Source organism: Nomascus leucogenys, chromosome 13 (assembly GCF_006542625.1).
Source record: "Nomascus leucogenys isolate Asia chromosome 13, Asia_NLE_v1, whole genome shotgun sequence".
Classification (NCBI taxonomy): Eukaryota; Metazoa; Chordata; class Mammalia; order Primates; family Hylobatidae; genus Nomascus; species Nomascus leucogenys.
Genome location: NC_044393.1, coordinates 20362986 through 20374549, shown reverse-complemented (window position 1 = coordinate 20374549; position 11564 = coordinate 20362986). Strand labels below are relative to the sequence as shown.

Below are 11564 nucleotides of genomic sequence, written 5' to 3'. Positions count from 1 at the left end.
GGAGATTGAGACCACGATGAAACCCCGTCTCTACTAAAAATACAAAAAATTAGCTGGGCGTGGTGGCAGGCACCTGTAGTCCCAGCTACTCGGAGAGGCTGAGGCAGGAGAATGGCGTGAACCCGGGAGGCGGAGCTTGCAGTGAGCCGAGATTGCGCCACTGCACTCCAGCCTGGGCGACAGAGCGAGACTCCATCTCAAAAAAAAAAAAAAAAAAAAAAAAGATTTTTCACAAAATCCTTATGTAAGATACATTCCATTTTTAAAAATTAAATGTATGGTTGCATCTGTCTTTTTATACCCTATGAAACAGTCTTTCATTGAATTTTTTTTTTCAACCCCAGTTCTGGATTTGAGTCTTTTATCAAAGACATAATTAACTCTCAAGCTTGTTGTAAATACCGTACAGCTTTCTGGACCGGTTGAAAGGATACAACACTGGCTGGACACGGTGGCTCACTCCTGTAATCTCAGCACTTTGGGAGGCCGAGGTGGGCGGATCACTTGAGGTCGGGAGTTCAAGACCAGCCTGGCCAACATGGTGAAACCTGTCTCTACTAAAAATACAAAAATTAGCCAGGCATGGTGGCACATGCCTGTAATCCCAGCTACTTGGGAGGCTGAGACAGGAGAATCACTTGAATCTGGGAGGCAGAGGTTGCAGTGAGCCGAGATCACTCCACTACACTCCAGCCTGGGAGACAGTGAGACAGGCGGGGGGGATGGGAGACCAGGTACAGTGGCTCATGCCTGTAATCCCAGCACTTTGGGAGGCCGAGTTGGGTGGATCACCTGAGGCCAGGAGATTGAGACCATCCTGGCTAACACAGTGAAACCCCATCTCTACTAAAAATACAAAAAATTAGCCAGGCGTGGTGGCACGTGCCTGTAGTCCCAGCTACTCGGGAGGCTGAGGCAGGAGAATCGCTTGAACCTGGGAGGCAGAGGTTGCAGTAAGCTGAGATCGCGCCACCGCATACCAGCCTGGGTGTCAGAGCAAGACTCCGTCTCAAAAAATAAAACAAAAAAAAAGGATACAAAACTTAACCCATAGTCTGTTTACCACACTGTACCTAAAGAAAAAGATAAAAGAGTAGATAGATACTTTGCTTATATAGATCACTCATCCCTTCATCTCCCAGTAGCCTGTAGGACACAACCATGTAGAGCAAGCTTGTCCAACCCGCAGCCCATGGGCTGCATGTGGCTCAGGACAGCTTTGAATGTGGCCTAAAACAAATTTGTAAACTTTCTTAAAACATTACGAGGCCAGGTGCATTGGCTCATGCTTGTAATCCCAACACTTTGGGAGGCCAAGGCGAGTCGATCACCTGAGGCCAGGAGATAGAGACCAACCTGGCCAACAGGATGAAACCCTGTCCCTACAAAAAATACAAAAATTAGCCAGGTGTAGAGGCCGGGTGCGGTGGCTCATGCCTGTAATCCCAGTTCTTTGGGAGGCTGAGGTGGATGGATCACTGGAAGTCAGGAGCTGAAGACAAGCCTGGCCAACATGGTGAAAACCTGTCTCTACTAAAAATACAAAAATTACCCGGGTGTGGTGGTGTGGGCCTATAATCCCCCAGCTTCTCAGGAGGCTGGGGCAGGAGAGTCGCTTGAGCCCCGGAGGCAGAGGTTGCGGTGAGCTGAGGTTGCACCACTGCACTCCAGCCTGGGCAACAGAGCAAGACTGTCTCAAAAAAAAAAATTAGCCAGACATGGTCAGGCATAGTGGCTCATAGCTGTAGTTCCAGCTACTTGGGAGGCTGAGGTGGGGAAAATAATTGAACTTGGGAGGCAGAAGTTGCAGTGAGCCAAGATCACGTAACTGCACTCCAGCCTGGGTGACAAAGCAAGACTGTCTCAAAAAAAAAAAAATTAAGGGATTTATTTATTTTTATTATTATTATTATTTTTTTTTTGAGAAGGAGTCTTTTTCTTTCGCCCAGGCTGGAGTGCAGTGGCGCTATCTTGGCTCACTGCAAGCTCCGCCTCCTGGGTTCATGCCATTCTTCTGCCTCAGCCTCCCAAGTAGCTGGGATTACAGGAACCCACCACCATGCCCGGCTAATGTTTTGTATTTTTAGTAGAGACGGGGTTTCACCGTGTTAGCCAGGATGGTCTCGATCTCCTGACCTCGTGATCCGCCTGCCTCGGCCTCCCAAAGTGCTGGGATTACAGGTGTGAGCCACCGCGCCTGGCCATTGTTATTTTTTAGCTCATCAGCCATTGTTAGTGTATTTTGTGTGACCCAAGATAATTCGTCCAGTGTTGCCCAGGGAAGCCAAAAGATTAGATACTCCTGATTTAGAAGCTGAGCCTGGGGAACAAAAGTGAGAGTCCATCTCTACAAAAACGAAAATTAGCCAGGCATAATGGCACACACCTGTAGACCCAGGTATTTGGGAGACTGAGGTGGGAGGATTGCTTGAGCCCAGGAGTTCAAAGCTGCAGTAGCTATGATCATACCACTGCCCTCCAGAATGGGCCACCCACACTTCTTCCCTCTCCTCTGGCTTCCTGAAGCACTCAGTTCTATCATCATGTTGGGTTGTAATGTAGGGCCAAATGTAATCACCTGTTCCAAGGAGGCTAGAGGGTATTGTCATGGGACAATGGGAGAGACTGCACCTCTCAGAACGGTGCACCTGGTGTATGGAAATGCACAGCAGTGTACTGACATACACAGAGAACCAGCTTTGGGCAACTCTGAAAGCCAGATGGAAGGTTGCAGAGCCACTGAGGAGAGGAGAGGAGAGGAGGGGAAGGGAGGAGGGGAGGGGGGAGGGGAGGGGGAGAGGGGGAGGGGAGGAGAGGGGAGGAGCAATTCCCATTGCTGCATAATGGTAATAGTTTAGCTGGTGGGTTCTATAAAGATGGGAATGGTAGAAGGATGGTCATTTAGAGGAGAGTTTGATACAACCCCAAGAGCAAATAATAAGGATGTGGACTAAGGTGGAATTATATTAGGAAAGGTGGCATTTTGAAACACATTTGGTCTGGGTGTTGAAACTTAGATTGGCAAGATTTGGGGTTTGACTTCCTGGGACAGTGGGGGCAGCTATTAAAAGATTGGGAGTCTGGGCCAGGCGCGGTGTCTCATGCCTGTAATCCCAGCACTTTGGGAGGCCGAGACGGGCAGATCACCTGAGATCAAGAGTCCTAGACCAGCCTGGCCAACATGGTGAAACCCCATCTCTACTAAAAATACAAAAATTAGCCGGGTGTGGTGGCAGGCGCCTGTAATCCCAGCTACTCGGGAAGCTGAGGTGGGAGAATTGCTTGAACCCTGGAAGCGGAGGTTGCAGTGAGTCAAGATCGTGCCACTGCACTCCAGCCTGGGTAACAAGAGGGAAACTCTATTTAAAAAAAAAAGATGGGGAGTCTGAAGGGTGAGTGGTTTTGGAGCATAAGAGTCCAGTTGAGACTATGGCAATTAATACAGATGGAAATAACTAGTAAATGGCTGGAAATCCCTAATTTAGGCTTAGAAAAGATGTCCAGTCTCAAGAGTTGAGTTGTTCATATGGAGTGGTTTATTAAAGTCATGAGAATCATTTGTCAAAGAGTAGTTTTAGAAATTTAAAAGCTTGGGAAGAACAGCTCAAGTCAAATCCTGAATTTCAAATGATTTCTTCATGGTAAAGCTCTGTTCATAGGCTTCCATTCTCTCCCATACTCAAGCCCTAGTACACGGCTTATTCAGAGTTGCCAGGCAGGGCAGAGCACTGGGCAACGGGGAGGCCACTCCAGGGGCAGAATTTGGGGGCTGTAGCTCAAAGCTGGGAGATAAGTAGCTAGAGGACAGGCCTGGGGAGTGCTGTGGCAGTGTGTTCCAAATACATCCCCAAAATGTGTTCAACGATTGTCTCCCAACCCAAATGCTCTTCTCTTATCCTGTGGGCTTGAAGCTCCTCCCATTGAGAGGTGGGGTCTCTGTTCTCTTCTCTGAATCTTTGAATCTGGCACCGTGGCAGAAGTGATGCTGGCGACCTCTGAGGCTAGTTCATAAAAGGCTATACAGCTTCTGCCTGGTTCTCTTGGGACATTCACCTTTAGAGCACGAGCCTCCATGTAAGAAGTTCAAGGCCATGTGGATAGGCCGTGTATAGGTGTTCTGGCCAACAGCCAGAGATCTCAGTCTATACCAGCATCTTGGTATAAATCGCTTGCCAAACATGAATGATGATACCTCCAAATGACTCCTGGCCCCAGCCATCAAGCACCTCAGCCTTTTGTCATCCCAATTGAGGCCCCAGATGTCATAAAGCAGAGACAAGCCATCCCTGCTGTGATCTTTGTGAATTCCTGACTCCCAGAATCCATGAATGTAATAAAATGGGAGTGAAGGTGTGCCCTCACTGCCATTTTGTTATATTTGTTTTTATTTTTATTTTTGATTTGTTTTTTTGTTTTGTTTTTTGAGACAGGGTCTCATTCTGTCTCCCAGGCTGGAGTGCAGTGACACAATCTCAGCTCACTGCACCCTCCGCCTCCCAGGTTCAAGTGATTCTCCTGCCTCAGCCTCCCCAGTAGCTGGGATTACAGGCACATGCCACCACGCCCGGCTAATTTTCTGTATTTTTAGTAGAGACGAGGTTTCACCATGTTGACCAGGCTGGTCTCAAACTCCTGACCTCAAGTGATCCACCCGCCTCAGCCTCCCAAAGCGCTGTGATTACAGGCGTGAGCCATTGCGCCCAGCCTTGTTTTTGATTTTTTTGAGACATGGTCTTGCTCTGTTGCCCAGGCTGAAGTGCACTGGTGTGATCATAGCTCACTGTAACCTCAACCTCCTGGGCTCAAGCAATCCTCCTGCTTCAGCTTCCCGAGTAACTGGGACTACAGGTGTATGCTACCATACCCAGCTAATTTTAAAAAAATGTATTTTGAGTGGCTGGGCGTGGTGGCTCACACCTGTAATCCCAGCACTGTGGGAGGCCGAGGTGGGCAGATCATGAGGTCAGGAAATCCAGACCATCCTGGCTAACACAGTGAAACCCCGTTTCTACTAAAAAATACAAAAAATTTAGCCAGGCATGGTGGCAGGCACCTGTAGTCTCAGCTACCTGGGAGGCTGAGGCAGGAGAATGGCGTGCACCCAGGAAGTGGAGCTTGCAGTGAGCGGAGATTGGGCCACTGCACTCCAGCCTGGGCCACAGAGCGAGACTCGTCTCAAAGAAAAAAAAAAAAAAATATATATATATATATACACACACACATATATATATATATATAGAGAGAGAGAGAGAGAGAGAGAGAGAGAAAGAGAGTCTTTCATCTGAGCCGCCAACATGCCATCCAGACTGAGGAAGACCCAGAAACTTCAGGGCCATGTGAGCCACGGCCATGGCCGCATAGGCAAGCTCCAGAAGCACCCCAGAGGCCACGGTAATGCTGGTGGAATGCATCACCACAGGATCAAATACCACCCAGGTTACTTTGGGAAAGTTGGTATGAGGCATTATCACTTAAAGAGGAACCAGAGTTCCTGCCCAGCTGTCAGCCTTGACAAATTATGGACTTTGGTCAGTGAGCAGACACAGGTGAATGCTGCTAACTAGCTCCCCTCATTGATGTGGTGCAATCTGGCTACTACAAATTTCTGGGAAAGGGAAAGCTCCCAAAGCAGCCTGTCATTGTGAAGGCCAAATTCTTCAGCAGAAGAGCTGAGATTAAGGGTGTCGACGGGGCCTGTGTCCTGGTGGCTTCAGGCCACATGGAGGGAGGTTCATTAAATGCTAACTACTTGGGGTTGGTGGCTCACGCCTGTGATCCCAGCACTTTGGGAGGCCGAGATGGGCGGATCACCTGGTTGGGAGTTTGAGTCCAACCTAACCAACATGGTGAAACCCCCATCTCTACTAAAAATACAAAAAATTAGCCAGGTGTGGTGGCGCATGCCTGTAATCCCAGCTACTTGGGAGGCTGAGGCAGGAGAATCGCTTGAACCCGGGAGGTGGAGGTTGTGGTGAGCCGAGATCATGCCATTGCACTCCAGCCTGGGCAACAAGAGTGAAAACTCCGTCTCAAAAAATAAATATAAATTTAAAAAATTATATGTATATTTTTTTTTGGGGGGTGTGGGGAGCGGGGCATAGTGGCTCATGCCTGTAATCCCAGCACTTTGGGAGGCCAAGGCAGGAGGATTGCTTGAGCCCAGAAGTTTGAGACCAGCCTGGGCAATATAGCAAGACCCTATCTCTATTTATTTATGTTTATTTGAGATGAAATTGCAGACATCATAGCTCTTTACCCCTAAAATAAATAAATACCTATAGAAATAAATATTGCCCAGGCTGGTCTTAAACTCCTAGCCTCAAGCAATCCTCCCACTTTGGCCTCCCAAATTGCTGAGATTACAGGCATGAGTCACTATACCTGGCCTTAAAATGGCAGTTTTAAGCCACTGATTTGGTGCAATTTGTTATACAGCAATAGGTAACTAGAATAAACACATAATCTTACAAGGAACTTTTTGGTTCTATCTGAATCTAATCCAACTTCCACTTTCACTTTTCAAAGGGATAACTGAGGCCTAGTTGCAGAAGAGACTGGCAATCTGCCTAGTAACCAGGAGTTTCTCCCAGCACACTCTCCTGACCAAGGAGGTGCCTTGGAGGAAGCAAGGCCTGCTCTGCCACAGGGTCAGTAGGCTTTTCGCCTTCATCCATGGATGGCTTGTGGCAAGGATATATTTTTTCTCCCATTTATGTGAAAACTTTGAAAGTAATTGTGTGTTCTGTGAATGCTAGCTCTCTTGAATTGGGGTAATGGTTATTGTTTATAGAGCATAAGCCAAGTTTCATATTCTACAATGCAAACAGGTACCTGTTTCTAAATAAAACTGTTTACATTAAAAAAAAAAAAAAAAAAAACTTTGAGGGCCGGGCGTGGTTGCTCATGCCTGTAATCCCAACACTTTGGGAGGCCAAGGCGGGCAGATCACTTGAGGCCAGGAGTTCAAGACCAGCCTGGCCAACGTGACAAAACCCCGTCTCTACTAAAAATACAAAAATTATCCAGGTGTGGTGGTGTGCACCTGTAATCCCAGCTACTCGAGAGGCTGAGGCAGGAGAATCCCTTGAACCTGAGAGGCAGAGGTTGCAGTGAGCCAAGATTGCATCACTGCACTCCAGCTTGGGCAACAGAGCAAGACTCCATCTCAAAAAAAATAAAAAACCCACTTTGAAACAGAAAAGTATAAAGAATAGTACATTAAACACCAGTGTGCCCATCAGACTTTAAAAAATTGCTAACATATTGCCATATATGCTTTCCGTATGTATAATCATTTTTATTTTATTTTTTTACATGTAAACCTTAAAATCCCAATGTATAGGCCAGGCGCAGTGGCTCACACCTGTAATCCCAGCACTTTGGGAGGCCAAGGCGGGCGGATCACTTGAGGTCAGGAGTTCAAGACCAGCCTGGCCAACATGGCAAAACCCTGTCTCTACTAAAAATACAAAAATTAGCCGGGTGTGGTGACGGACGCCTGTAGTCCCAGCTACTTGGGAGGCTGAGGCAAGAGAATTGCTTGAACCTGGCAGGCGGAGGTTGCAGTGAGCTGAGGTTGTGCCATTGCACTCCAGCCCGAGCGAAAGAGCAAGACTCTGTCTCGAAAAAAAAAAAAACCCAATGTATGTGTCATCTTTTTTTTTTTTGAGATGGAGTCTTGCTCTGTCACCCAGGCTGGAGTGCAGTGGCATAACCTTGGCTTGCTGCAACCTCTGCCTCTCGGGTTCAAGCGATTCTCCTCCCGAGTAACTGGGATTACAGCTGTGAGCCACTGCCTCTGGCCTGTATAATCAATTTTTTTTTTTTAGACAGAGTCTTGCTCTATTGCCCAGGCTGGATGGAGTACACTGGCACAATCACTGCAACCTTCGCCTCCTGGGTTCAAGTGATTATCCTTGAGCCTCCTGAGTAGCTAGGATTACAGGCATGCACTACCATGCCTGGCTAATTTTTTGTATTTTTAGTAGAGACAGGGTTTTACTATGTTGGCCAGGCTGGTCTCAAACTGCTGACCTCATGATCTGCCCGCCTCAGCCTCCCAAAGTGCTGGGATTATAGGCGTGAACCACCTCACCCGACCTTGTATAATCTTTTTTTTTTTTTTTTTTTTTTTTTTGAGGCGGAGTCTCGCTCTGTCGCCCAGGCTGGAGTGCAGTGGCGCAATCTCGCTCACTGCAAGCTCCGCCTCCCGGGTTCACGCCATTCTCCTGCCTCAGCCTCCCGAGTAGCTGGGACTACAGGCGCCCGCCACCACGCCCGGCTAATTTTTCGTATTTTTAGTAGAGACGGGGTTTCACCATGTTAGCCAAGATGGTCTCGATCTCCTGACCTCGTGATCCGCCCGCCTCGGCCTCCCAAAGTGCTGGGATTACAAGCGTGAGCCACCGCGCCGGCATTTTTTTTTTTTTTTTTTTTTTTGAGACGGAGTCTTGCTTGTCGCCAGCTGATGCATGCCAATCTTCATGCAATCTCCGCTCCGGTTACGCATTCTTCCTCAGCTTCAAGTACTGGATACAGGCGCCCCAAGCCCGCTAATTTTTTGTTTTTTTAGAGACGGGTTTCACCGTGGTCTCGATCTCCTGACCTCGTGATCCGCCGCCTCGCCTCCCAAAGTGCTGGGATTACAAGCGTGAGCCACCACGCCTGGCCTTTTTTTTTTTTTTTCAGACAGGGTCTTGCTCTGTTACCCAGGATGGAATACAGTGGCACAATCATAGCTCACTGCAGCCTCGACATTCTGGACTCAGTTGATCCTCCCACCTCAGCCTCCATAGTAGCTGGGACTACAGGTGTGTGCCACCATGTCCAGCGAATTCTTTAATTTTTTGTAGAGACAGGGTCTCACTGTGTTGCCCAGACTGGTCTGGAACTCCTGGGCTCAAGTGATCCTCCTACCTTGGCCTCCCGAAGTATTTGGTTTACAGGCATGAGTCACTGCTCCTGACCAGACACTGATTTTTTGAAAAGATCAAATTAGGTGTCTTGCAGAATATCTCGCATTCTGGATTTATCTCATTGCTTCATCATGGTGTCTATTAACTTGTTCCTTTATCTTCTTTATTTCCTGTAAACTGAAGTTAGGTCTGAAGGCTTGACTGTGAATTAAACATTTTTGGCAAGAATATTTCATAGGTGGTGATGTCAGATTAGTTTTTATTAGTAAAATTAAGCTTAATCAACTAGCTAAAGTGTTGAGCAAGGGTGTTTTTTTGTTTTGTTTTTTGTTTTTTTGAGACGGAGTCTTGCTCTGTCGCCCAGGCTAGAATGCAGTGGCACGATCTTGGCTCACTGCAACCTCCGCCTCCTGGGTTCACGCCGTTCTTCTGCCTCAGCCTCCCGAGTAGCTGGGACTACAGGCGCCTGCTACCACGCCCCGGCTAATTTTTTGTATTTTTAGTAGAGACGGGGTTTCACCGTGTTAGCCAGGATGGCCTCGATCTCCTGACCTCGTGATCCGCCCGCCTCGGCCTCCCAAAGTGCTGGGATTACAGGCGTGAGCCACCACTCCCGGCGCAGGGGTGTTTTTAAATTCAAACATGAGCCACAAGAATGCCCCTTTATCCCAGCTGCTATTCACTATGTGCACAAACTTCCTGGTTCATAAGATAGTGAACATGAAAAGTAGCCGACTTGAACAAGTGTTCCAACTTCACTCTTAAAAATAAAAAAGCAACGACAACCAAAAACAAAAAACAAAAGAAGAAAACATATATATCAGTCCTAGCAGGTAACAGTGTAAAAATAACTGGAGAGCGCGCCACTGCACTCCAGCCTGGGCAACAGAGCCAGACTCCGTCTCAAAAACAAAAACAAAAAACAAACAAAATCCTCTGATCCCCGAGTTTTCTGGGAGACTGATTTGAGTAGTAATACAACTCCGGTCTCCCGCACAGCCCGCTCCGCGTGTTAATTATCCTTTCTCTGTTGCAATTGCCCTGTCTTGATAAATCGGCTGTGTCCAGGCCGAGGGCAAGGTGAAACCCCTTAGGCAACCTCACAGGGCTGCCCTTCCGCAGCTCACAGTCTAATTGCTGAGAGAAATTAACCTAATAAGAGTTGCAAACGGGACACCGGGCATGCAGTGTAAGGAGCTGGTCCAGAGCCTCTGACCCACACTGGGAAGTCATGGACGGTTCAGGGGTCGGGGGCGACACAATGTCCGAGGCCTGCGACGTCCCTCCCTTGCTCTCTCTCATCACTGCGACTTTCTTTCACCCGTCCTCCACACGAACGAGACCACGCCACCGAGAAGGCTCTGGGACGCGGGGCTGGTTAGAGCCCCAGAGCCCCCGCAGCCAGGCTCCAGATGTCCCTGCGCACAGGCGCCCCACGGTGACGTCAGGGACGCGACTCCCGCAATGCCCCCCGAGCCGCCTGATCCCAGGCGCGGGCTCAGCCTGGGATCTCGGAGTTCCCCTGCGACTTCCTGACGGTGCGGTCTGGCGGCCCGGGGCGCGGGCGCTGCCATGGGGCAGCCTGGAGCCTTTGGCCTCGGTTTACATGGGAGGCCCCTCGAAACAGGGCACTTCACTTGCCCCGGGCGGCGAGACTCTCGGGTTGACTCCAAGGCCTGACATTCCCCTCCGGTTTTCACGGAGGAGGGTGAGGATGTTGCCAGGAGCTGCCATAAGGCTGGAGGAGCTTGCGGTTGGGTCCACCAGCCTCTGGATAGGCCTTAGCGTTCACCCGCGGTTTCTCCCTGACTTTGAACCCAAACTCCCTACCCCGCAAGTCCTTCCCTGTTTGATTGCTGAACTGCAAGTGACAGAAGAACTAAGTGTTGGCGAAAGCTGATGCTCCAGAGGGTGCAGAGTAGAGGTCAGGGGTGGGGGCCTCGCCATGGGGTATGTATAATGTAGCCCAGGGTCCTGGCACCGAGTCTCTTCAGGAATGGAAGGGATTTGGATTAGATGGTTTCTTAGAGATCTAAATTATCCCCCTTTGCAATTGCATACCTAAAGAAACTGCTAGGGCTGGCATGAGCCTGGAAAAACCCAGGCAGGGTTAATGGCCCTGTCCTTTAGTCAGTGGCCCACATGTCTTCCAGTGACTCAGAACGGGCCCCTGGAGTCATGCAAATGGAACATATCCATTATGCGCCAAAACGTCCTTGTGTCTCCTTGTAATCCCTTCCTCTCCACAACCATTGTCACTTTAGATTGGTTTCTGTCACTTTAGATTTGTGTGTAACTTCTAGAGTTTTTGTTGTTGTTGTTGTTTTGTGGCAGAGTCTCACTCTGTCATCCAGGCTGGAGTGCAATGGCGTGATCTCAGCTCACTGCAACCCCTGCCTCCCAGGTTCAAGTGATTCTCCTGCCTCAGCCTCCCAGGTAGCTGGGATTACAGGCGCGAGCCACCGTGCCTGGCCTAGAGTTTTATATAAATAGTCCTATAGGCCGGGCATGGTGGCTCACGCCTGTAATCCCACCACCTTGGCAGGCCTAGGTGGGTGGATCACTTGAGGTCAGGAGTTTGAGACCAGCCTGACATGGCGAAACCCTATCTCTACTAAAAATACAAAAATTAGCCAGGTGCGGTGGCTC

General features: G+C 48.9%; 1 pseudogene; it reads left to right on the top strand.

Annotated features, from left to right (window-relative positions):
- The first annotated feature begins 5280 nt into the window (after positions 1 to 5280).
- LOC115837991 lies at positions 5281 to 6797 on the top strand (annotated as a pseudogene).
- Positions 6798 to 11564: the final 4767 nt, after the last annotated feature.